At 54.4% G+C, this 23,379-nt stretch overlaps 1 protein-coding gene across 3 annotated transcripts in view; it reads right to left on the bottom strand.

The window, feature by feature from the left end:
• GRID1 (glutamate ionotropic receptor delta type subunit 1) overlaps window positions 1–23,379 on the bottom strand; it is a 663,206-nt gene that overhangs the window by 561,925 nt on the left and 77,902 nt on the right. The window lies entirely within an intron of this gene.

The raw sequence follows: 23,379 nt of genomic DNA, 5'->3' as shown, positions 1-23,379 counted from the left end.
CAGAGAAGGCAGCACATCTGCGAGAAGATGGGCAGCAGGCTCTGAGCAAGACCTTAGGGACTGGGTGTGCGAGACTAGAGGGAAGATGTGCCCCAGGGCCCTAGCTCCTCACAGAGGGACCGCCAGCTGTGCTCTAGGGCCCCAGGGGCAGAGCCAGGACCCACGAGAAGCAGATGTTAGCTCCAGAGGAGGAAAGACCCACTGCCTGCCTATGGGTTGTGCTCCCCGGTGGACCGTCAGAGCAGCCACAAGGGGCCGCACACAGACCCAGACGCCGAGGAGGGAATCTCCACGGCGCCCTCCAGCGCTGGGGCTGTGCCTGCTTGGAATTCCCTACCAGCAAGGCAGCAGCGAGAATATTCTGGCGTCCCAGCCACAGCATCAAGGACACCACCAAGCTGTGGCTCACCCTCCCCAGGCTTTCATCCTCCAGAGGTGAGAAGATGGGAGCCCCAGGCCAGCCTCAAGGAGCCCACAGCACAGAGCGGCAGGAGGGCCAGAAGCAAAGCAGCATCCCAGCACAGGAAAGGCACGGAAGGTATTCTTCCTTCCACTAAGCGCCCCCAAACACCACTTCCCAGGCCAAGTCAGGCCCCTCGGGCCCCTGAGGTCCTGCAGCCTGAGTGGACACTGTATCTAACAGACCCGCATCAGCAGACAGTCCGATGCTGAAGTTCGGGAAACAGGGCCACACAGAACACCATCAACCTGCGCCCCCTCCCTGATGGACAACCAGGGTCCCCAGGCCTTGGCCAGCCCACACTCCCCTTACGCAGAGCTCTTCATCACTATCTGACCATCGGGGAGTTAATAGCACTGACTTAACCCCATAGTTATTTCCACTTTTTGTTCAATTAATTATTGCAATATCAATAGATCTTTAATTTTCTCATCACTGAGTAATGGGAATGAATCTCAATTCCACAATATAATTAATTAGTTATGAGTGTTCAAGTGCAAGTTCCTACTCAAAGTCTTGCTGGGACAAACCCCCGGCCACTGACCCGGGGAGACCAGCACTAGAAGGCAGATGTCCTGTAGGGAGCTTCAGGGCACATGGCCCAGCCTGGCCTGAGAAGGGGCAGGAGACACCTCAACCCGACCCAACCTGGCCAGAGCCCATGGGAGGGTATGAACAGATCTTCAGGAAGTGCTTCCTGTGTGCTGATGCCCATGCTAGACCCCTGGACACAGGGAACAAGCAGCCCCCACCGTCAGGTAGCGCCCTGTGTCAAGGGCTCACATGGAGACAACAGAGGCATGACACAGGCAGAAGTAACGTGCACTAATTCAATTACACAAATCTTTCTTGAGCATCTACTATGTGCCAAGCCCTGTGCCAGATTCTGGAGACACAGTGGAGTCTGACGGAGGCAATGACCCTACCTGGCAGGGGTTGGGGGTTGCTAAAAGCAGGAACTAAGCTTTGAAGGCTGAGCTGTGTTCAACCAGTAAAGAATAGAGTCAGGCATCCCAGGCAGAAGGGACAGCATGTACAAGGACCTGGAGACAGGATGACAGCACTGGTCCAGGGAACGGCAGTTACTTTCTATATCACACAGGGAATATTTGGGGCAAGAGCTCCATATGACGCTGAGAAGGGCATGAGGGGACAAGGAGACTTCCTCCCCACCCCTACATGGTCAGTGAGAGCCTCGGGGAGCCATGCCACAGGTCAGCCAGGCAGAGGCCTGACACACTTCCACTTCCAGGAGGGCAGGGGTGGGGCGGGGCAGCATGGCAGACTCTGGAGCTGCCTGCCTGCCAGAGGGGCGATGCCTCATGGGAAGCCTCACCCTACAGGCCCTGGCTCAGCCTCACTTGGATCACTTCTGCAAGTCCATGGGTAAGACAGCTGACACAGTGCAGGGCTGGAGCCTGGGAGGCTCCCGAGTAATGGAAGTGGCCCATGCCGGCCCCCAGACGTCGGCACCAGCTCCGGACCCCCTCTCCAAGAGGTCTTCTCCAGGATCAACTCTCCTCACTGCCCCGCCTCCCATAAATAATCAGAGCTCTTCATAAGCCCAGTACAAGTGCTTTACACACTTAAGTGCTTTACACCCCATCCCCTCCGAGTGATGCCACCCAGGTCACTGATGAGCGAGCTCAGGAACACACGGGTGACTTGCCCATCGTCACAGTGATAAGTGGCAGGGTGGGGATCCGAGCCTGATAGCTGGTGGACATGGACATGGCCTCTCCATCAGCCCTGCACACACCCGCCACTGGCACGGCCTGGGAACAGGCTCAAGCTCCCTGTGCCTCATCTCTAAGACGAAGCTCGTAAGGGTGCTGACTTCCCAGAGCAAAGGTGAGGACGTCAATTCCAGGGACAGTGCACATCACCTGTCACTCCTGCCGTTGCTGCTGTGGTGGAGGTTGTGGTTCATAGCAGAAAACCTGGCACAGATGCGGTGTCATCAAGAACGGGCACCCCCCCCCCAAGGAAGTAGAGAAGGTCTGGCTCGACAGACCAGAGCTCAATAAGGCAGGTCTCCTCTAGGGGAGGCCGGGATGGGGCCAGGTGTCCTCAGACCCTTTAGGGGCTCCGATACTCCAGAGCCCCGCCACAGGCCAGGGAACAGAACGCTGCCAGCCTCTGCCCACCCTTCCACACGCATCCACATGGCCCCCATGCCATGGGGCCTGCTGGGTACTGTGTGCCAGGTGCCAGCGGGCACTCAGCTCTACACACCACCCCCTGAGCCAGGCAACGTTAACCCCATTTAACAGATGAGGAACCTGAGGCTCAGAGAAGTAAAGTAACAAACACTAATAATGAAAAGAGCTAACGCTTGTTGAGCAGTTGCTCTATGCCAGGCCCCAGAGAAAGAGCGTCGATTGCATTATCTCCCTTAATTCTCAAAAGTAGCGGGATTACTGCTGCCAGTTTGCAGATGAGGAAACCCAGGTGTGGAAGTGAAAGTTGCCTACCAAAGTGCCACATCTAGCCACTATCAGATGTCGGATCCCCACCCTTGAGCCTGATGACGGCCACTCTCCTTTCACTCACGGTCCCCAGCATGCCAGGGTGGACAGGGGCCGCAATGTCTTTTAGGATATGTAGTCCAACCTTCCCTCACCGCCATCGCTCTGCACATGCGCACACAGCTCCTCCCTTCCTCACCGTGTCTCTATTTCCAAATTGGGGGCATAATCATGCTGAGCATTGGATGGTGTCAGGACAGGGAATTTTTCTAAACCAACCCCACTTTCTACCAGCGCCATCTTCTCCCGGCTCCCCACACGAGGCAGCGGCTAAGTGGGAACCGCCAGCAGTGTCAGTTATCCCATCAAATTGGCCGGAGGAGAAGCAGGCTCTTCTGCAAGGGGCCAGCTGCATGTCCAAGGCCGGGCTCGAGGCTCAGCAGAGCCAAGCCAACCTCCGGCCTCTCAGAGGCCTAGGCAGGCGTCAGAACCAGAACTACTGTCTGGTAAAGAGACACGGGGATTTGATGCTGCAGCCCTGATTTCTCTGACTGCTACCGATTAAATCGGGGATAATGTCCCTGATGTAGGAACGAGATTCGATGCAGCTTAAAATCTGCTCAGACACGGCACCATTATGCCAAGCAGAGCGGCTGCAAGGGGGCTGCGCCGCCTCGTTTATCATCCCTGGCAACAGGACCACAGCCAGCCGGGCCACCACACTCTCCAGTGGGAAACGGGAGGGGCAGCAAGGCCCACAGCACCTTCTCCCGCTCCTGGATGGACAGACGGACAGAGGGCAGCCATGGCCCCCTCCCTAGTCCCACAGGCCCAGAGGCAGCCACAATGAAAGGCTCTGTTCAAGACATCATTTCCCAGAGCCTGGGCTGAGCTAGTACTCGAATATCCTCAGAGATGTAAAGTATGTGGGTTAAACTAAGGAGCTATATATATATCTTTCATCCCCTAATTAGCTGTGGTTTAATGAACTTCTCAGCGCATTGCTGCCAGAAGAGCCTTGCAGTCCAAAAGATTTTTCCCCTCCGTTTCAGGTAAATATTTAAACACCCCAAATGAAAGGGGGCACCGGTGCCCAAAATTGGAGGTTTGACGCTACCCACGGTAATTAGACCCCTGTCTCATTGATTCTGCATTTTCATTTCTCCCTTTCTCTTCCCAAGGCAATGGCAGGTACCTTAGGCACTAGGACCCTAGGCTGGCACAAGGCCTGGGGCTCCTGGCAGACCAACGGGCCTATGTCCAGCTCCCCACACCTGGAAGCTCCCCTCCCAGGCTCCTGGGGACTGGCTCCACCCAGGAAGGGAGTGGGAGATGTTACCCACCTGCCGGTCCTGGGATTGGCACAGAAACCCCTCAGGGCAAGGGGGCCCATGACATGGCCTAGTGTCGTGGGAGATCAGGATGCTGCCCACCCAGGGGCTCACATCCCAGCACCCACCCTCCCCTCTGACAGTCAACTATCTGCAAGGCTCATTATTACTACTATCATGACTCCTATTATCATTAACTTTACTCCATTACTCATAGCTAATATGTACGCTTAAGGCATCACTGTCTGGAGGCCAGGCCCAGCTAGAGCCATCCCACCCCTAGGCCTCTCTGGCTTTGGCTCAGGGTCAGCCTTGGGTGGCGGGGGGAGCAGAGTACCCTCTCCCTGCACCTCTCCTCACTGGCCCTGCTGCTTCCCACGCCCCTCTGACCAAGGCCACTCAGGCAAAGCCAAAGACCCCTGGGAAGCCACGTGCCCACCTGGGCTCCCTAAGGGTCCGGTAGGGACACCTTTCCTCGCTCTCCCAGGGCCTCTCTGGTGCCGGGGATGGTGTGTTTGGAAAGTAAGAAAAGCCCTGGTCTGTCAGAGCTTCAGCCACCTCCAGAAGAAACGAGCAGGGGAGCTCCTGACGATGACTCCAGCTGGCTCTCAGTGCCCCAAACCTGGCCACCTGTGGGCCAGCGCACAGGGCAGTGACGTGTGACCCTGGGAGGAACCTGAGGGTCCGCCCAGCCACACAAGGTCACAGAGTCCCCTTCGCTGACTTCCCCCACCGGCCACCCAACACCCCTCGTTCCAGTCCACTGCCCCTGCCTCCTCCAGGCCTGTCCTGCCTCCCAGGGGTGCTGGGTCACCACTGCCCAGGGCCCCTGCCCACCGCGTGCACCCTGCACAAGAGCACCCCCTCAGCTTCCTGACACCACCCGAACGCTTATTCCAGGCCTTGGGGTTCTCACCAAGACCACCTCACCGAGGTCCACACCAAAGCTGTGCCCCGCCCAGGACCTCCCCCAGCCAGTCCTGGCTCCTGACTGCCCCTCCACACCCAGCTCACACGGCCTCCAGCAGTAGCCAGTGTGATGGGTCCACCTGTTCAGAGCCCTTTCCCAGCTCACCAAGCCCATGACAGCCTTGGGTCACTAAATAAGGCCTCACAACAGCCCCTGAGGGTGACTGATGGCCCCTCTGCACAGATGAGGACTCACCTCTCCAATGCAGACAGGCCTGTCTACTTAGAGTCCCTGGCACTATGCCTGGAACACTGTGAGTGTCAATAAATACTTGTTGTCTAGATGACTGCACAGATGGAGGGACGGATGGACAGACAGACGGATGAGTGAGGGAGTCGGTGGGTGGGAGAGTAGGTGGATGTATGCATGAATGGATGGACAGATGGGTATAAAAATACAGGTATGGGGGCTTCCCTGGTGGCGCAGTGGTTGAGAGTCCGCCTGCCGATGTAGGGGACACGGGTTCGTGCGCCGGTCCGGGAAGATCCCACATGCCGCGGAGCGGCTGGGCCCGTGAGCCATGGCCGCGGAGCCTGCGCATCCGGAGCCTGTGCTCCGCAACGGGAGAGGCCACAGCAGTGAGAGGCCCACGTACCGCAAAAAAAAAAAAAAAAAGATTACAGGTATGGACAAATAGACGGATGAACAGATAAGCTCTCAAACAATCACCAAAAAGAGACCCCAGCCAGCCCCCCAAATCCAAAGGGTTGGCTGGATACTGTCTTCAACAGGCCAGGAAGAGAGGCCCTAGGCCTTCGATAAGGGGCCACGACAGCCAGGCCTGCCCCCTGGGGGTCCCTCCAAAGCGGGGGGGAACCAAGATGGAAGAGGCAGGAGGTAGAGTCTGAGGTCGACAAGGGGAGGTGATGGAACCAGTGGCACTAGGCAGAGCAGAGACCAGCACTAGCTGGGCCCCAAGAGGCCCCAGGGAGCACTGAGCCATGAGCTGGAGAGACGGGATGGGGCAGAACTCCGCCCTCGAGGAGGCCTGGCAGAGTCTGAAAGAATCAATGTGGACCCCACACCAGCCCTCTGAACACTGAGTGTGAGTTGGTAGCTGTGTCTATCGGTCACCAGGTCCTCCAATCAGGCCTGGAATGTGGTTCTGACCACCCTGACAGCCAAATTCCACCAGAACCTAGAGATGGGTAATCAATGAGTCCTGCCCTGGAGGCTGTGGCATGGCTGGGCAGTGGACAGGCATTGGTCCAGAGCCCAGGTGAGGTCAGTGCTAACCTGGCCAGGGAGGGGGTGGCAGGTCCCAGAAAGAGCTGACTTCCTCCTCTGAGCAGAACAGGAGGCCGAGGAGGCTTGGGCCTCAACCTGGACCCCATTTCTAGACCCTGAGAAATGAACCTCTGGACCCAGGGACCGCCAATAGAGGGGGTGCTCACCCCTCCCACTGCCCCCCACATCCCCCGAATGTACAGAATCCCCATCCTTGCTTATTAAACTCCTTCCCCAAAACTCACAAGCAAAGCAGGGAGACAGCACAGAAGGAGTGGTTTCAGATGCAAAGGCACTGTCTGATGAGATGGCTTCTGCCAGAGACCGGTCACCTTCACCCACCTTCACTCCCCCTCCCCCTCTGCGTGCTGAGGCCTCACCCCAGACAGGTGGCCACATTCAGGCAGATCTGCAGAACCAAACTGGGAGGAGGAAGGCAGGGGAGGGGGTGCTGCCTGGAGCGGCTGAGACAATAAGAACAATATTACATGAATCAACCAAAAATACCCAGGGGCTTTGCTTGGAATTAGCAGACTTGGAAGAAAGCTCTACCTTCTGTGCAGGTCATATAACCTGGGATAAATCAGTTTCTCAATCAGATTGTCTCGGGTGTGACAATCCCCACCTTCCAGCTGTCGTCAGGATCGAAGGAGCCGGAGAGAGCACAAAAGCTCATGGGCCCAGGCACTTTCCAGGCACAGGGAAACGGAGCCATACCGACCTTCACTTTCCCAGGAGAGAATGGCCTCCCTGACACCTGCCCTCTCTACAGGAGGGGCCAAAACCTCTAGGGGGCTGAGGCCTGCACTTACTTTGGGGCAGGGCAGCCCACAGGGGCCTCCAAGAAACCCTTCTGTCCGCAAATACTTCCTCTTCTGACTGCCATGATGCCATCAGATGGAGAGAGGGTCCCATACTAAGGCTTCCCTTATTCTTTAGGAGGTAGGGGTTCCCAGGGTGACCCTTCCTGACAGCAGGACCTGTGCACTGGGGTTAGGGCTGCGAGGCAGAAAAGGGTCCAGCATTTGGCCACCATGGGCCAGCTGGGGTCACCCCAGACCCTACCTTCAAGGCCTCCACTCCCCCACTGGAGCTGACTCAGATCCTCCCCCCATTCATGCCGCCCCACCCTCTCCAGTCTCTGACATCAGACGAAACGGCCTGAACACCGATCCACCCTCCCCGACCAGGAGGAAAGAGCTGTTCCGAGCCTCAGTGCTTTAGCCCAGGCAGTCCCCTCTACCTGGAACTCCTCTGCCTCAATCACTGCTTTGCAGAGCTAATGCCTTTTTAAAATTCAGATTTACCCCAGGCGTCCGCTCCTTGAGAAAGTCTCCAACTGCTACCCAATTACTGGGCCTCCGGGTCCTCTTATGCATGTTTACTTATATGTGTGTGTCCCCACAACAGACCCTTCCAATCCGCAGTTACTGGACAGGGGCCAGCTCACAGAGAGCCTCATCGGTGTTTGATGAATGGATACACGAACGGATGAATGAATGACTGCACGAATGGATGGATGAAGAGGTCCAACAAGAACGCCACATGAAGAAAATGCAAACGTAGGAGCCAGTATGGACACTGTCTCCAAGGGCCAAGATTCCCTCCACGCGGCAGAGGCTCCACCAGACTGTGAATATGCCACATTTCCCTCTGTTCAGGGCATTCGGGGCAGCCCTACACGGAGGCAAAGGGGTAGATGAGTTGACCTCTTCAGCATCCCCTCAGCATTAAGCTTTCCCCTGCCGCTGCCTTTGAGCAGCCCCCTTGTTTCCACACTTACATTCTCAGTGCACAGTCTTCCAGAAGAAGAGTGATGTGGGGAAGCCTTGGCACTGGAGTGTCTTCTGGGCAATGGGCGATGCTCTCAGTGGGCAGCAGGGTGCCGAGCCTCCGACTTTCTCTACAGATCCAGCTCCTCGTGCGAGCGTGCTGGATCTCGGTTCCCCATCACGACACTCAGCAGGCTTGCCCAAGAAGTATGTTAAAATCGTGTGTATTTTACAGATATAGAGAACAAACTAGCGGTTACCAGTGGGGAGGGGGAAGGGGAGGGGGTCAAGACAGGAGTAGAGGATTAAGAGGCACAAACTACTATGTATAAAATAAAGAAGATACAAGGATATATTGTACAGCCCAGGGAAGATAGCCAGTATTTTATAACTTGAAATGGAGTAAAATCTGTAAAAATATTGAATCACTATGTTGTACACCTGAAGCTAACATAATATTGTAAATCAACTATACATCAATTTAAAAAAAAGAGCCCTTAAAAACTGTGTGTACTTTTATATACAATATGACAAAATTAAGCCAAATTACCCAGTCTCATAGCTGTGACCAATCCCTGCACCTATGGCTCATAGGCCCCTCACCTCTGCCAGGAGCTGGTGCCCCTAAGCCTTGCAGGGCCACTACCCAGCTGTTCCTGGAAAATCCTAGATTTGCACCCTTCTGCTCACTTCCCCAGAATGTCAGGCCCCAGACGGAGTGGCCTTCGGGTCTGCAGTCAAGGGTGGGCACCGCCACCTGAATCTACTCAATCCACTGCCAGGAAGGGCAACGCAGGCCTCCTCCAAAGGCCTCAACTTTGGAATTCGTCTGCCAATCACTGCCTGTAAGAGTCAGAGCGAGCACGGGCCGGCGGCTGGAGTGAAACCACCCTCAATCACCCAGCTGCCTCTGGGGTCACTCAAGGTGTCACCAGGGATCAGGGAGATGGATACCTGGCACGGACACAGATGGCTCCCACACGCCTGTGTGGCTGGGAGGCGTCTCAGGGCCAGGCGTTTGCGGGGGCTTCTCTAGGTCCAGCTGGACCAAGGGCTGTCCTGGGAAACTCTGTGAACACAAACTTCCCAGGGGAATATCCTGATGGGTGCTCTGCTTACCTAAACGAGGTGCCTCAAGCAAGACCTGAAGCAGCACCTGCATCTCGGTATGTTGTTTCATGTCTTTTTTTTTTTTTTTTTTTTTTTTTTGCGGTACGCGGGCCTCTCACTGTTGTGGCCTCTCCCGCTGTGGAGTACAGGCTCCGGACGCGCAGGCTCAGCGGCCATGGCTCACGGGCCCAGCCCCTCCACGGCATGTGGGATCTTCCCGGTCCGGGGCACGAACCCGTGTCCCCTGCATTGGCAGGCGGACTCTCAACCACTGCGCCACCAGGGAAGTCCTGTTTCATGTCTCTTCACCACTGCTCTAGGAGGTACATGTGAGTGTCGTTTTATACATGGGGAGACTGAGGCTCTGGCCTTACCTGAGGTGACCCTGCTACTGAGTGGCAGAGCAGGTGTAGAGACCGGGTCCAGCTGAGCCCCAGGCCCGCAGGGGCTCTCCCCTCCATCACACAGGCCTCTAAGGTAGTGATGGGCCCAAGAGGAAGCAGGGAGATGCCAGTCTTCCCTCCAGCCAGAGGCGCTGGACTTGGCAGAGAAGAGCTTCGTTACTTCAGCCCCAGGCTGCCCAACTCCACCACATCTACGCAGATCCTGGTCGAGTGGCACCTTCCCCGAGGGCCTGCCTGGAACACCCACACCCGCTGGGCAGTTCTGGTGCCTCCCCCACTATGTTTCCTCCCACTCCTGGTACCCCTCCATCAGAACGCCCAGCACACTGCACACACAGGATTATGGACGGGGCTGCGTGAACGGATCCACAAGGTGCATGAATAAATGGATGAACAAACGAGTATGTGGTTTGGCACCAACTCTCATCTGGTGTGCAAATTCTTTACATCTCCAAGAACAAAGAGAAAACACGTCTCCCCGCTCGCAAGCGGCATTCAGTGGCTTCCACTTTCCTAGACCGAAGACACTCAGCATCCGTCATCTGTGCTGGCCGCCAAGTGACACCATCTGACACCTACAGTGGCCAGACGGCGGAAGGACGTATTTACATAGTTTGTGCTCCCTGAGATAACAATACCGTCTCCAGGGGGCCTCCGGCTACGTGTGAAATATTGGTGCGTCCATGACGATTTCATGCCGAATTTGCTAAGTCTCCGAGCAGAGTCATAAATGTAAAGGAGGACTGTTTCTCTGGGCCTTCGCCACATCTTTCATTCAGAAAATAAGTGGTGATAATATGTGTAATAATGTTTACTGACAGGACAGGGGGCTCTGTACAGATAACTCTTTTATGACACAAAGTACTCAACTAAAATGGAAAATGGCATTACTCACGTTAAATTTAAAATGAGCATTTTGTCCCAGATTGCTAGAAACCCAGTAAATGTCATTAGCTATCTGAGGTTACAATGAAATCCACAAAGGGTTACTCTTTGGTAATTACATTTACTGTAGCTATAGAAACAAGGGATGTCAGACTTAGCCGGGCTGACAGCTCTGTCTTTTCCCCCAAGGATGGCTCATCTGCATGTTGCCATCTCCAGGCACGGGACTCCAAATCTTGCGTCTCGGCAGCCTGCTCTTGGGAAAACTGTTGTCCCCACAGGCACCAGGCTGGAGCCCCAGGACATGGGCTGCTGTGATTCTTGATCGGAAAATGATGATAAAAGACAGAGATAAGGACGCGCTCTTCCTGTGGTTTCTGCATTAAAATGTGCCTCCTGAACGTGTGCCGGGAAGTTATGCTTCCTGGGACCATCCTTCTGTGGAGGATGCATTATTTATGGCCAGAATGCTTCTGTGCAAAGCACGTACCCACCACAGAGCCCTGCACTCACTGTCATGTCCCGCCCAACCTTCACAGCCCCACCTCCAAGGACCAGAAACACGCCCACCCTAAAAGAGGCCTCGGACTCCACTGGCCTTTTCGGACCCCTGTGGCATGGGGGACAGACAGGCCAGGTCCGAGGGCACAGGAAAGCAGGAATGGGAGGACAGACAAGGGAACCTAAGAGATGGAGGCCGCTTCAGCCTCAGTGACAAACGGGGCTGATACCCCTATCAGCCAACCAGAAGGGCCAGTACCTCTGTCTCCACCTATAACTGACAATGCTCCCCTCATCTCACGTGCGTGACGCCAACACCTTCCCTCTCCACCTGGTGGTCCAACACCTTCCCTCTCCACCTGCAACAAGCAAGGCCTCCCTCACCAGCTCTGCCGCAAGCCACCAGCTTTCCTCATCACCCACTGACGTGGACACCTTCCTCTGCCACCTGTCAGAGCCAGCACCTTCCTTCACCACCTACACCTACAACCAAGAGCTTTCCTCACTACCTGATACCAGCCGACACCCTCCTCCGCCACCTGTGGCAGCCGTCACCTTCCCGGACCACCTGTGGCTGTGGCAGCAAAAACCAGCACTTGCCCTCAGCACCTGTGATAGCCAACCTCTTCCCTCACCATCTTTGACAAACATCTTCTCTCACCACCTCCGTGTGGCAGCCAACCCCTGCCCTCACCCCCTGGGAGAGCAGATACCTGCCCTTACCACCTGGAAGTACCAGAACTTTCCCCAGTCATCTTCCTCTAAGCCAGTGGTTCTCAAAGCACACACTCCCCAGACCAACAACATTAGCACTCCCTTGGAAACTTGTCAGAATTCAATTTCTGGTAAATTCTCAGGCCCCACCCAAACCTAATGAATCAGAAACTTTTGAAGTAGGGCCCTGCAATTCGTGCTTTTTAGCAAGATTTCCAGGTGACTCTGATGCACATGAAATTGGAGAACCACGGTGGCTGTTCTTTAGAATCACCTTGGGAGCCTGCAAAAACCCTGATACCCAGGTGGTACCCCCAGAACACGGGGGCCCTGGTGTCACTGATTTTCCAAGCTCCCAGGTAATTCTAACGTGCAGCTGGGGCTGAGAGTCACGCTCTGGCCCTGTATGCTTCTCTGGAAGAGCCCAACAAGGCCCAGTTGGGCTTCTGGCAGAGGCACCCACTACCTGAGACTGGCCATCACCTGTCTGATGTCCAGCAGCCCCCCTCTAGGGGGGACCAGAGTTGCTAACAGCAGTCCTGGCCAGACCCAAGCCTGCTACACCAACCCAACCAGGGATCCCTGGGCTGCAGAGAGACCAACACTGGCCACGCCTGCCAAGGCGCTGCTCAGGACCTCACCGAAGGACACCTGCGTTGACAGGGGAGAGCCACAAGGACATGGGAAGCCCAGAGGAGGACTGGCTTACAGGGCGGGCCGCGTGGGAACCCACTGTGGACAAGCCCTGCACGAGCCTGGACCCGAAGCCCCAGGCCAGGCCTGCCCTTGGTAGCCAAGTTCTCTCCCTCTCCGTGGGCCCTCCACTCACCTGAGTGTCACCCCACTGTGGCTCCTGCCCTCCACTCCCTGAGGAATCACAATTATTTGAGAAAGGCCTGGAAGACAGCAAGCCAAAATGCAACCCTGGTTGGGTTAGGGTGTGTGGTAAAGGTATATTTTTGCCTTCCTTTCTTTTTCAAAGATTCTGTCATATAATTATACTGCATTTATACTTTTATTTTTTGGCCCTGCTACATGGCTTGCAGAATCTTAGTTCCCCGACCAGGGACTGAACCTGGGCCCCAGCTGTGAAAGGTACCAAGTCCTAACCACTGGACCGCCAGGGAATTTCCAATACTTTAAAATAAATAATTAGAATAAATTGTCTCCATACCTCACAGCTTAGGTCAATGTCCCTTCAGGGACACCCTCCTTGGCCTCTCCACGCCTGGGATGCCTTGGCCAAGCTCCCTGGCAGCCCATGTGCACACCTGGCCGGGCTCTGAGCACCCATGGCTCAGGAGGCCCTCCTGCTGTCACCAGCTTTCTTGCCCAGTGCCAGCCTCGGGCCTCAGAGGGGTCCCGGACTGCCCCCTAAGAATCCTGGGGTAGCCTCAGCACTGTGCCTGTAAGAGTTCAGTTTGGTCCTGTCAGGCAGAGGCCCTGGATATCGCAGCTGGAGAGACTGGCTGTGTCCACTCACCTGTGCTGGGCTGGGTCAGCAGTGGATGGACAACCTGAGAGGAGTCCGAGGGCCTCACCTCGGCAGCCCACCCCAGCACACACTTCGTCTCAGTTCCTTACATCCTACGCACCACCAGGATGCACAGGCCAGCCAGTAACCAGAGCTCCCGGAGAGGAAACAAGGATCATTCAGATCACAACCTGCCTCTGTGTTTCCTTCAAAAGCAGGCGTGTAACAGACACCATGCAGCTCCTCAGAAGGTGACAAAGCTCCCCCAGTCCACGGGTGTGTCAGTGCGAATTGTGTCTGTCTGTCTTGCTTAGGACAGTCCTGGGTAGAGGGACACCTCCATGACCTCTCATCCAACCCCTCCCACCCCTGGGGGCTCTGCCAGCTCTCCTTCCCCTTCTTGGCAGCCTGAGACCGCTGTGTCTGGCCAGGGCAGGGGCTCGGCTCCCACCAGGAACGGCCCAGCTAGCTCCCATAGATATTTAATTTGCCAAATTATGTAAGTATCATCACATCCCCATGACTGCAATTAAACTCACCTTGTTGGCAAGAGAGTCCACAAGTGATGACAGACAAGCCCAATCTCCATTCCAGGGGATCAGCCCCTGAACAAATATTTAATTCACGAGATTGTCTGGAACTTCAATAAGTAACTGCGAGTAGCACCAGACGGATGTTAAATGGCACTGTTGCAGAAGCGCACATGGTCACAGCCTGACCTGGCGAGCTGCTTCTTCTCCTTGCACCTCCTGATGCACCCTCCCATGTGCCCTGCGAGGCTGGCCACCGGGGACTCCACTCCCGGGCTTCCTTGCTTCCTGGTTTCTACTCGGCTTTACATGCTGGGAGGCATCAGCAGGCGATCAGAGAGTTGAGCTGCAGTGGCTGTGTTCCCGCATCTAGGACACAGCTCTCATCGGGCAGCCCCTCTCTGCCTGCTGCATCCTTCTCTCAGGCTCAGTAACCCTGCCCCTGCCCCTGACCCTTCAGGCCCAGGGATGGTGCAGCTCCCCTCTCGTCCCTGATTGCTTCCCTATCCCTGTTTGGTTCCTCTTCATCTAACCTGCTCAATGACCCTTGGGAATATGTAGTCTGTTTCTTGCCCGACACTGACTTCACCTGGAGAAGCTATACCTATAGGCTTTGATGTAGGGTTGGATTTCAGCAAAGTATTGCACAGTCCTCTGAGGTGGGCTGGGTGCCGGTACAATCAAGTGGATTCAGAGACTGAATTAACCAGATCCAAAGTAGGAAGATTCATAACAACCAGCAAAGTGTCTCTGGTGATATGCCTCAGGGCTCTGTCCTAAGACCTCTTTATTCAACATGTTTATGAGTGATCTGGCAGGGGACATTGATTGCTACTGGTCCCACTGAAGAGAGAATTAGTATACCACATCAAAGTGTCTGGGATCCAGAATGGTCTCAGCCACATGGAACAATGGGCCATATTCAGCAAAACAGAGACAGATGGAGACTTGGAAGTGTAGAAGGCCAAAGGCATAAGAAGAGGTGAAGACTCAGTGAGAAGCTTATGGAAGAAAGGCTTGGGTTCAGCCACCTTTAAGCTGAATATAACTCAACAGACTAATGTGGCCGTCACATTAGTGATCGGTGAATTAACAGTACGACACCAAGGCTAAGGAGGGGATAGGCCAGATGTCAACTGACAGCTCGGTTCCATCCTGGACTCTAATTCAGTAGGGACAGTGGTACTGTGGGGAAGGCTTGGAAGCGGACAGCCAGGCCAAGTGTACAGGACACAGAAACTCACCACAGGGCATGGCTGAGGGGACCAGAGAGAGCCCGGGAAGAGGCAGGCCAAGTGAGAAGGTGACATGAGAGCCAGCTCCAGACAGCTAAAGGGATTATCTCCGGAAAGATGAAGAACGGGGGAGCAGTGCCAAGGACTTTCTCCACCTGATCCGATTAAAATCGTCTGCAATCACCAAAAAAAGACCATCAGTAGCACCAACAGCCCTGAGCAAAACAACGGACCCAGCCTCAAATCACACGCTTCCTACCACCAACGAGGGTGCTGGGGTGGGTGTCCCCCTCCAGCCTTACAACCCAGCTTTCTACCCGAAAGCGTCTACTAAATCCCTCAGCAAAACAGGAAGGAACAACAGAAAAAACACAAAGATGAGAAAATAGGTAAAAATCAAATCAAATCTCTATGATCCAATTTAAAAAAAAGAAAGCAGTACAATTTCAGAGGCATGGCCAACCCTAAAATAGACTCACATGGAGCACAAGAAGATTTTAGAAAAACGCTACCAGTTGTTTTCAAAGAGGAAAACAAAATACATTACATCAATTGAATGACAGAGTTCAAAACAAAAGTAGTATTTCTATGATTCTAATAAACCCACTGTTGAAAGCAGTAAAAAAACAGAATTGGTACTGCCAAAAAATTGTACCAGTAAAACAAAAAACACATTGGAGGGATCTTAGTATTAGTATTGTATAAGTCAGTTTAAGCTAAGATACGCTGTCGTAACAAGCGACTCCAAAATCTCAGTGGCTTAAATTGACAAAGGTTATTTTCCCCTCATACTACATGTGTACTGCAGGTTGACTGCAGCTCCTTTCTGTGACATCTTGATCCAGGCTGAGGGAGCAGCCCCCATCTCTCATGGCAGAGGGAACAACAAACATGCCAAAATCATGTGACGGCTCTTAAAGCTTCTGTTCAAAAGAGGCTTATGTCATGCTCACCCCTATTTCACTGGCCCAAGCAAGTCAGGTGGCCAGGAACGACATCATCAGACAAGCCCATAAATTCTCTCACAGTGGAGATTTTGAACAACACAACAGTCTACCACACATATCCAGGATACCGAGTGAATAAGTGGAGAAGATGACAAATATAAGAGAAAATGCTGGAAGAACCTAATGGCAAGTGCTCTGATTCCCAAAGAAGACATAAGAAACAGATCGTCGCTATCTTCATAAGCCCTACAAAAGAGTTCCTGGAACTGAACCAAAAACTGAGATTAAATATCAAAAGGGGGCTTCCCTGGTGGTGCAGTGGTTGAGAGTCCGCCTGCCGATGCAGGGGACACGGGTTCGTGCCCCGGTCCGGGAAGATCCCACGTGCCGCGGAGCGGCTGGGCCCGTGAGCCATGGCCGCTGAGCCTGAGCGTCCGGAGCCTGTGCTCCGCAACGGGAGAGGCCACAGCAGTGAGAGGCCCGCGTACCGCAAAAAAAAAAAAAAAAATCAAAAGGACACACCTTGTCTAAGGAAAAGTTTACAAATGGAAAGGAATGTTAAGTTTCATGACCTTACTCAGTCAGTTTCAAAGAAAAAGAAAGTGGGATATTCTGATGAGGAAATGGTGCCACTGTGGTCTCATGCAGGTGAGCGCTGACAGGGGCTGACCCCACAAGGGCAAGTCTGTCACAGGTGCTCCACAGCTATGCCCTCAAAGCCTCAAGAGAATGCATAAGATGTGGACTGGCTTCCTTTGATGGGTCCAGCCCCCTGCCCAGGGCAGATAGCCCAGGATGACCTCTTTGCAAACTGTCAGCTCACTTGTTTATCCCAAAAGTGTAAAGACAGGACTAGCTGGTCCCAGACCTCTGCAGTCTTTTTCTCCCGAACCTCATAAATCTGCATGTGCCCATGTTCACTGAGGACAGCCTAGTGCCCATCCTTCCTCATCTGTGTCTGTAAACTGTCTGCATGCAGAAAACGAAATGTCTCTGAATCATTAAAGAATACGAAAATCATATAAATCTATAATTATGTATGAAAGTATATACATAAAGATTTTAATTTAAAAGAAAACCAGGGGAAACTTGGGCACCACCAGCAAGAGGGAAAAAATCTGAAAGCTTCAAAGCGGAAAAAAAGTTAATTTTTTCAAACGTACTTAATCAAGCGTGGAGTCCAGCTGGAATTGCATCTCTAATAGTGCACATCTGTCGGGGGAGGGAGGCACATATGGGGGAGCGGACAAGAAGAGAGAGAGAAGGGGGCAAAGGTAAGAGGAAGGAGAGGATGGAAAGAGGCCAGTAAGGAAAGCGCAGGGAGCAGAGGAGCCAGGGAGAGGCCGCGTCCTGACCTCTTTCCAGAGCAGGCTCCAAATGGTGACCAAGACATCTGCTGAGACCCACCCAGGAGGGTCACCCCCATGGAGACGGATGTGGGAAGCTCCCGATCACCTGGCTCACGGAGAAGCCGGCAGAAATTGGACTCCCTGCAGGGATTTCTCACTGGAGGAGCACGTGAGAGCCCAGCCAGTGGTTTCTCCCTGTGACTTAATTCGCTGGCATGTATTCAGCCAAAAATCAATCACTCCTGAGTTTGGTTAGTATGACTCAGTTTCCACCTGGTCCTAAGACAGCCATGAGTCTGCCCCCACCCCAGCCCATGGAGCCTGCCCCCACCCGTGGGAACCCAGTGGGATTGTCATCTGGGCAACGACCACCCTTCCTTTCCTAGGCCTTGTTCTCTGCTCTGCCTTCACCAGGGAAATTCAGGCAGTGCCCACATGGCTTCTTGCCACTTTAGAGCCAGCATTTCTAAACACTGACTATGTGCCAGGCACTAAGCTATACACTGTGGATATTACTTTGTGATAATCTTTTTAACAATCCTTACAGCCAACGGGTATCACCCTCACCCTCATTTTAGAAATGAGCGAAGTGAGGCTCAGAGAAGTTAGGTAACTTTCCCAAGGTCACACAGCAAGCGACAGACCTAGATTTAGAAGCTGGGTCTGCCTCTGAGGCCTGTACGCCCCCACCAAGTGCCCCACTGCCCTCCTCCACAGAGCTTCTTTAATGGTCCCTGCAGTGCACTTCTGCCTGGACCCCAGCCAAGTCTTCAGAGTTCACAGTCTCAGCAGGGACACAGACAGACCCACTGAAATGAACTGCACGAATGCCAGCTGACATGGCAGAAGGCTCAAGGTGGGGGCCAGGAAGGGCTGTAAGGAGCTGGGCCAGTAGAATAAGTGAGCGAGTAGAGGTGGGAGCTACACCTCCAGAAAACAGAAAGTCCTGCTTCCCCAGCGTCTGCTTGGGAATGTGATAACCATGATAACAGACAGGAACAGGGATGGAAAGCGAGCCCCCCAGAGGAGGCCCCTACAGCCAGACTCCACAATTAAGGGCCTGTGCTCACTGGCAGCTCTGGAGCTGACAAGACAGACAGTTCCTTCACTCTAGATGCAGGAAATGTTTTGTTTTCTGCTTTCACTTTAATTTGGAGCTAAACAAAGACCCAGCAGGTGGGAGATGGAGTGCTGCCTAGGGAGCCCGCTCCGTCCCAAATACGCGTTTCCAAAACCAGAGAAAAGGCAGGGGCTGGGGCTGCAGAGGACGTGGCTGGGACCTTGGAGCCCACTTCCCAGGGAACCAAACACCCAGCCACGTGGGACAAGCCCCACAACAGCTCCGTGCTTGCCGGCTTCCCCCTCACACCCTGGGAGGTGATGTGAGCGGTATCCGAATTTTGTAGATGAGGGACCAGACTCAGACAGGTTACATGATTTGCAATTAACGGGACTGAGTCAAGTTCCCATCCGCTGCGCCTGAGCCCAGAGCTCTATCTCCACAGGCCTAGCGGGACCCTAGGAGACAGGGAAGCCACACAGGATCTGCCTGCCTGGGAAAGGGCTGGGGTTCAAAGCTGGCCAGAGACTGTCCATTCCGCGGTGAGGATGAGATGTGAACAGCACTAGCGCTGAAACTGATACTGGGACAATGCTCAGTAATTGTCATTTCTCAGAAGACTGAAAGGTCCGTGAGCACAGGGACTTCTACTCTGCCCACCCGGGACCCTAGTGTCTGACGACACCTGCCAGGAGAAGCTCCATGAACCCTCAGGAGTCCACGCCCCATGCACCTGCATCGGGCTTCATCTGACCAAGTCCAGGCCAGTGCACTTTCTGAATTTTCCTTTTCCAACCTCTGGGCTGGATGAAATAAAGCTCTGATGGAGCAGGTGGGAATAAGGGGGAAGACACAAAGGAGGAGGGGAAAGGCAGAGGAAGACAGAGGCAGCTCACTGCCCGAAAGGCCAGATCCTGCCAGATTCAACAGAACCCCAGGTCACCCATCCTTGAAGGCCCGGGGCAGGTTCACACAGGGACATATATGCATCCAGGCAGCCACCAGCATCAAATCAGCCCTGCTCCCCAGGTCAACCCCCAGAGGCCACAACACGGCTGCTGTGCTCATCACTGCATCTCTGGAGACCAGCCCAGGGCCTGGCACAGAGTAGACATTTCATAAATATTTGTTACAGAACGTTACTGCCCAAAGAGCCTACTATGTGCCAGGCACTGTTCCGGGAGCTTCACGTTTCATGACCAGTTTTCTAAACCTTTGGAAGTACTGTTCCAGTCTCCGTAGGTAGCAAAACTGAGACTCAGAGAGGAAGCAATGTGCCCAGAGTAACATAGCTAAGAGGTGACAGCAGTGAGTCTGGCCTCAAAGCCTGTGCCCTTTCCACAGCCCCACGTGGCATCCAGAAGGAGGAAAGAGAGGGTGAAAAGGGCTCTTCTGGAGCAGAAAGCAGTTAATCTCCCCTGAGCAGCCTCCCTGAGCCCTGTTCCTACTGACCCCAGGACAGCCAGGGCAGCAACTCAAAATCTCTGTATTTAAATTTGCCCCAGGGCAATCTCCCCTGAGATTCTTGTCCCACCCAGGCAGGGCCTGCCACGCACTGGGCAGACTCCAGGGAGTCAGAAGGGGACTTTGTACCATCAGTCACCCTAAGGAGCTTGGGTCCTTCAGCCCAGGCCCCTGATCCACACCACAGGGCCAAGGCCCAGCAGCACAACAGCCTCCTGGGTCCCCACACCCCGCCCCCCTCCCTTGGGCATCAAGTTTGCAGAAAGAGGAGGCGGAGCCGTGATGGTACTGCACCCATGGCTCCGCCCTCAAAAGTTGGCTGTGGCTGGCGCTGTCCGAGGTCCTTCATTCATAGTGTGTTATCTTGCATAGGAGGGGCTGTTATCCCCGTGTCCCTAATAACAACAGAGCTCGGAGAGGTGAAATAACTTGCCTAAAGATTGCACAGCTGGTGAGCAACACGCAAACCCAGGGACCTTCGTTAAACACAAAGCCATAAGCACAGCACACACTGCCTCTTCTACGAGCCCTCATTTCCAGCCCCATTCCTCCAGACTCCTGCACTGTCCACACAACTGCGGGTTGGCTCCTTTCGCCCAAAGCCACAGATACCTGGCAACAGACAGCCCAAGAGCCAGAAACCCCCCGGGGCTAGTGGTCTCACCCCAGCAGGAAGCGCCCCACGAGCCCCATTCCCAGATCCCCGGTCCCAAGCCCCTGCCTCCTGCCCTCCCGTGGAGATCCGAGCAGCAGCATAGGCTGCATTTGTGGGAAACCGGGACTCAGCGCGCAAAGAGGGAGTCACTTTATTCTGGAGAAAACATCTTTGTTCTGCGAGTGAAGGGGAGCCATTTCCAACAATTTAATGCTCTGTTCGCGGGCCCCGGTGCTGGGGTTGCAGCGCGAGGCTTGTTCTTCGAGGCAGAGTGGCGCATAATGAGGCTTCTCACTGCCGCTCCCTGCCATCCTGCCAAAAATCAGAGCAGTTATTTATCCATTAATCTGACATTACACCCCCTGCATTTTATCTGCTTAAATAAATTTGGTGGTTAGAGTGTGTGCCTGGCGGAGAAACTCCCGCATTCAATTTCTTAGGTACCAACGTGCGCATCGCTGCCATTAAAAACTCGCCTTTGACACCCCGCGGCCTCGGCGATCCCAGATGGGAAATGGAGAGGGCAGCAGCCAGGATCCAGCCTCTCCCAGCGCATCCAGATCCAGGCCCCTGTTCTCCAGAGACTGTCTGTCTGAGGCCCCAGCGTGCAGCCACAGGCCCTGAGTCACATGCTGGTGGCCTTTCTCCCAGCAGAATAAGCCACCTCTTTCCACTATCATCTATAGACCGCGGGGAACAGTGGGAAAACCTAGGGCCCTGCTGCCTGGGCTGGAATCCTGGCTGGGCCACTCACTGGCTGGGTGACCTTGAGATGTCACTTCACCTCTCTGTGCCTCAGTTTCCCCACCTCATTCCCAGGGTCGTTGTGAGAATTAAATGAGTTACTATTTGTAAAGTGTTTAGAACAGTGCCTGGCACATATTAAGTGCTCAGTAAAAATTGGTTTAAAATATACATAATTTTGAAAATCTAGGGCAAGTGTTTGTAAGTAGGGCTTTAGAAATAGTTTAGACCACGGGGTCCTCAATGTGTCCTGCAAGAAGAGAGAAGATGAGCAGAGTACCGCCCAGCTCCTCCACTCCACCTACTTCACTCAGTTAAGGACAGAAAGGGTTCGAGAACATTTCATTTGAACTAAGGGTCCCACTGCTTGAAAATGTTTGAAAGTCTTTCTTTTTTTTTTTTTTTTTTAAAGCCATGGCTTGCATTTTAAAGAGAAGCAAACTGAAAGCCAGAGGGGGAAAAGGACTCGTCCAGGGCCCTCAGCAAGTTCATGGCAGAGCTGGGAGCAGAATCCAGACCTTTGTTCCCCAGGTCCTTCAGGATGCATTCACCTCACTTTCAGTAAGGTTCTCACCAGCCTCTCTACCTAATGCCAGGTCAGGCTAACCCACAAATGATACCAGCTGGGCACCCTCCTCTCCCACCCCAGCAGCTGCAATGCCAGCCCCCCCCAAACCCCGCACCGGCAGATAAACCCCCGGGACCCTCAGACTTCAACCTTCCCCCACTCTGGAGGCTGGCAACCCCTTGCCCACTTGTCCTTCTTTCGTCCTTTCCTTTCCTCCTCTGGGTCTCCACAGCATCTCCTTGGCCTGGAAACTTTCTGAAACCGTCTGCCTCTCCTCCCTGTATCTTGTCTCCCCTTTGGAACGCTGCACCCCTGCCCCCAGGGCTGGAGTCTGTACCCTGCCTCACCGGCTAGAGACCAACCCAGGGCTGGGTGACCCCTGAGCTTCAATGCCCTCACCACCACCCTGCAGTTTCGGGTGCAGGCTCCTTGGAAGCATCGCTGCCCAGCTCACACCCAGCCTGAGCTCACCACACCCCTCTAGGGGCTGTCCCCTGCCAGGGCCAGTCCCTGAACACCTCCCAGAGGGCTGGCTGCTCTGCCTGGAGAATGAGACTTCCACAATCTTCTCACTCGTGCGAGCCTGGCCCGATGCCCCACGCTGACTGTCGAGGTGGGTGGGGAGCGAAGCAGTGAGTCTGTAACCAGAGAGAAGAGCTGTGTCCCACGCAGGAGCCGCTCTGCCCAGGCAGCTGCAGACCCAGCCCCTGCCTCCTTCAGAGCAACAGAGAGGCAGGCATGCGGGCAGACAGACGCCCGACACAGAGACCTCCCACACGCTCACCCGCCGCGTCACTACTGCCCCTTCCTCCTCTGCCCACAGACTTGGAAGCCCCTCCACCTACGCTCAACGGCACCCTTTGCCAGCCAGAAGCTCCCAAGGGAGGATGGCTATTTCCTAACCTCCAGGAAGCCCCCTGAACGCTGCCATCTGCCTTCAAGGCCTGGGACCAACCAGGTAGGACCTGCACTTGCCCAGCCCCTGTCTTCCAAGCCACATCTAAGCAAGAAAAGTGCCATGAGCAAGGAGAAGCTCCCTGGCCACACAATGGGGACAGAATGGGGCTTCAGGTGGCCCGCCTGGCCTGGGCCTTCACCCTGCCCAGCCCCCAGTAGATGTGAGCTCCTGACACTCCTACCTAGGACAATCTCATCTTAAAGAATTATCCTCACGCGCCTCCTACTCTACTCTCCTGACTGTTCCCTCTTTTGATCTGTGTCCTGCCCTCAGTCTCATGCTCACGCTTGACCGATGCTGCTACTGGGAAAGTGATCTGTGTCCTGGATCACATCAGCTTCTGATCATGTCAGCAAGTTCCAGGCCAAACCCTCTAATAATCTGTGCCAGGCACTGTGCTGAGAGCTTTAGAGTCTAAGACGTAATTAGGTACACCCCTCCCATTCTACAGATGAGGACACTGAGGCTTGCCCAGGGTTCAAAGCTTCAAAGTGGCCCAGCCTGGATTTAAATCCCGACGTGTCCGAATCCAGAGTCCCAAGTGTTACCACCA

This window comes from Stenella coeruleoalba, assembly GCF_951394435.1.
Source record: "Stenella coeruleoalba genome assembly, chromosome: 16".
In the NCBI taxonomy this organism is placed as follows: domain Eukaryota; kingdom Metazoa; phylum Chordata; class Mammalia; order Artiodactyla; family Delphinidae; genus Stenella; species Stenella coeruleoalba.
This window is presented reverse-complemented; position numbering and strand designations above follow the sequence as displayed.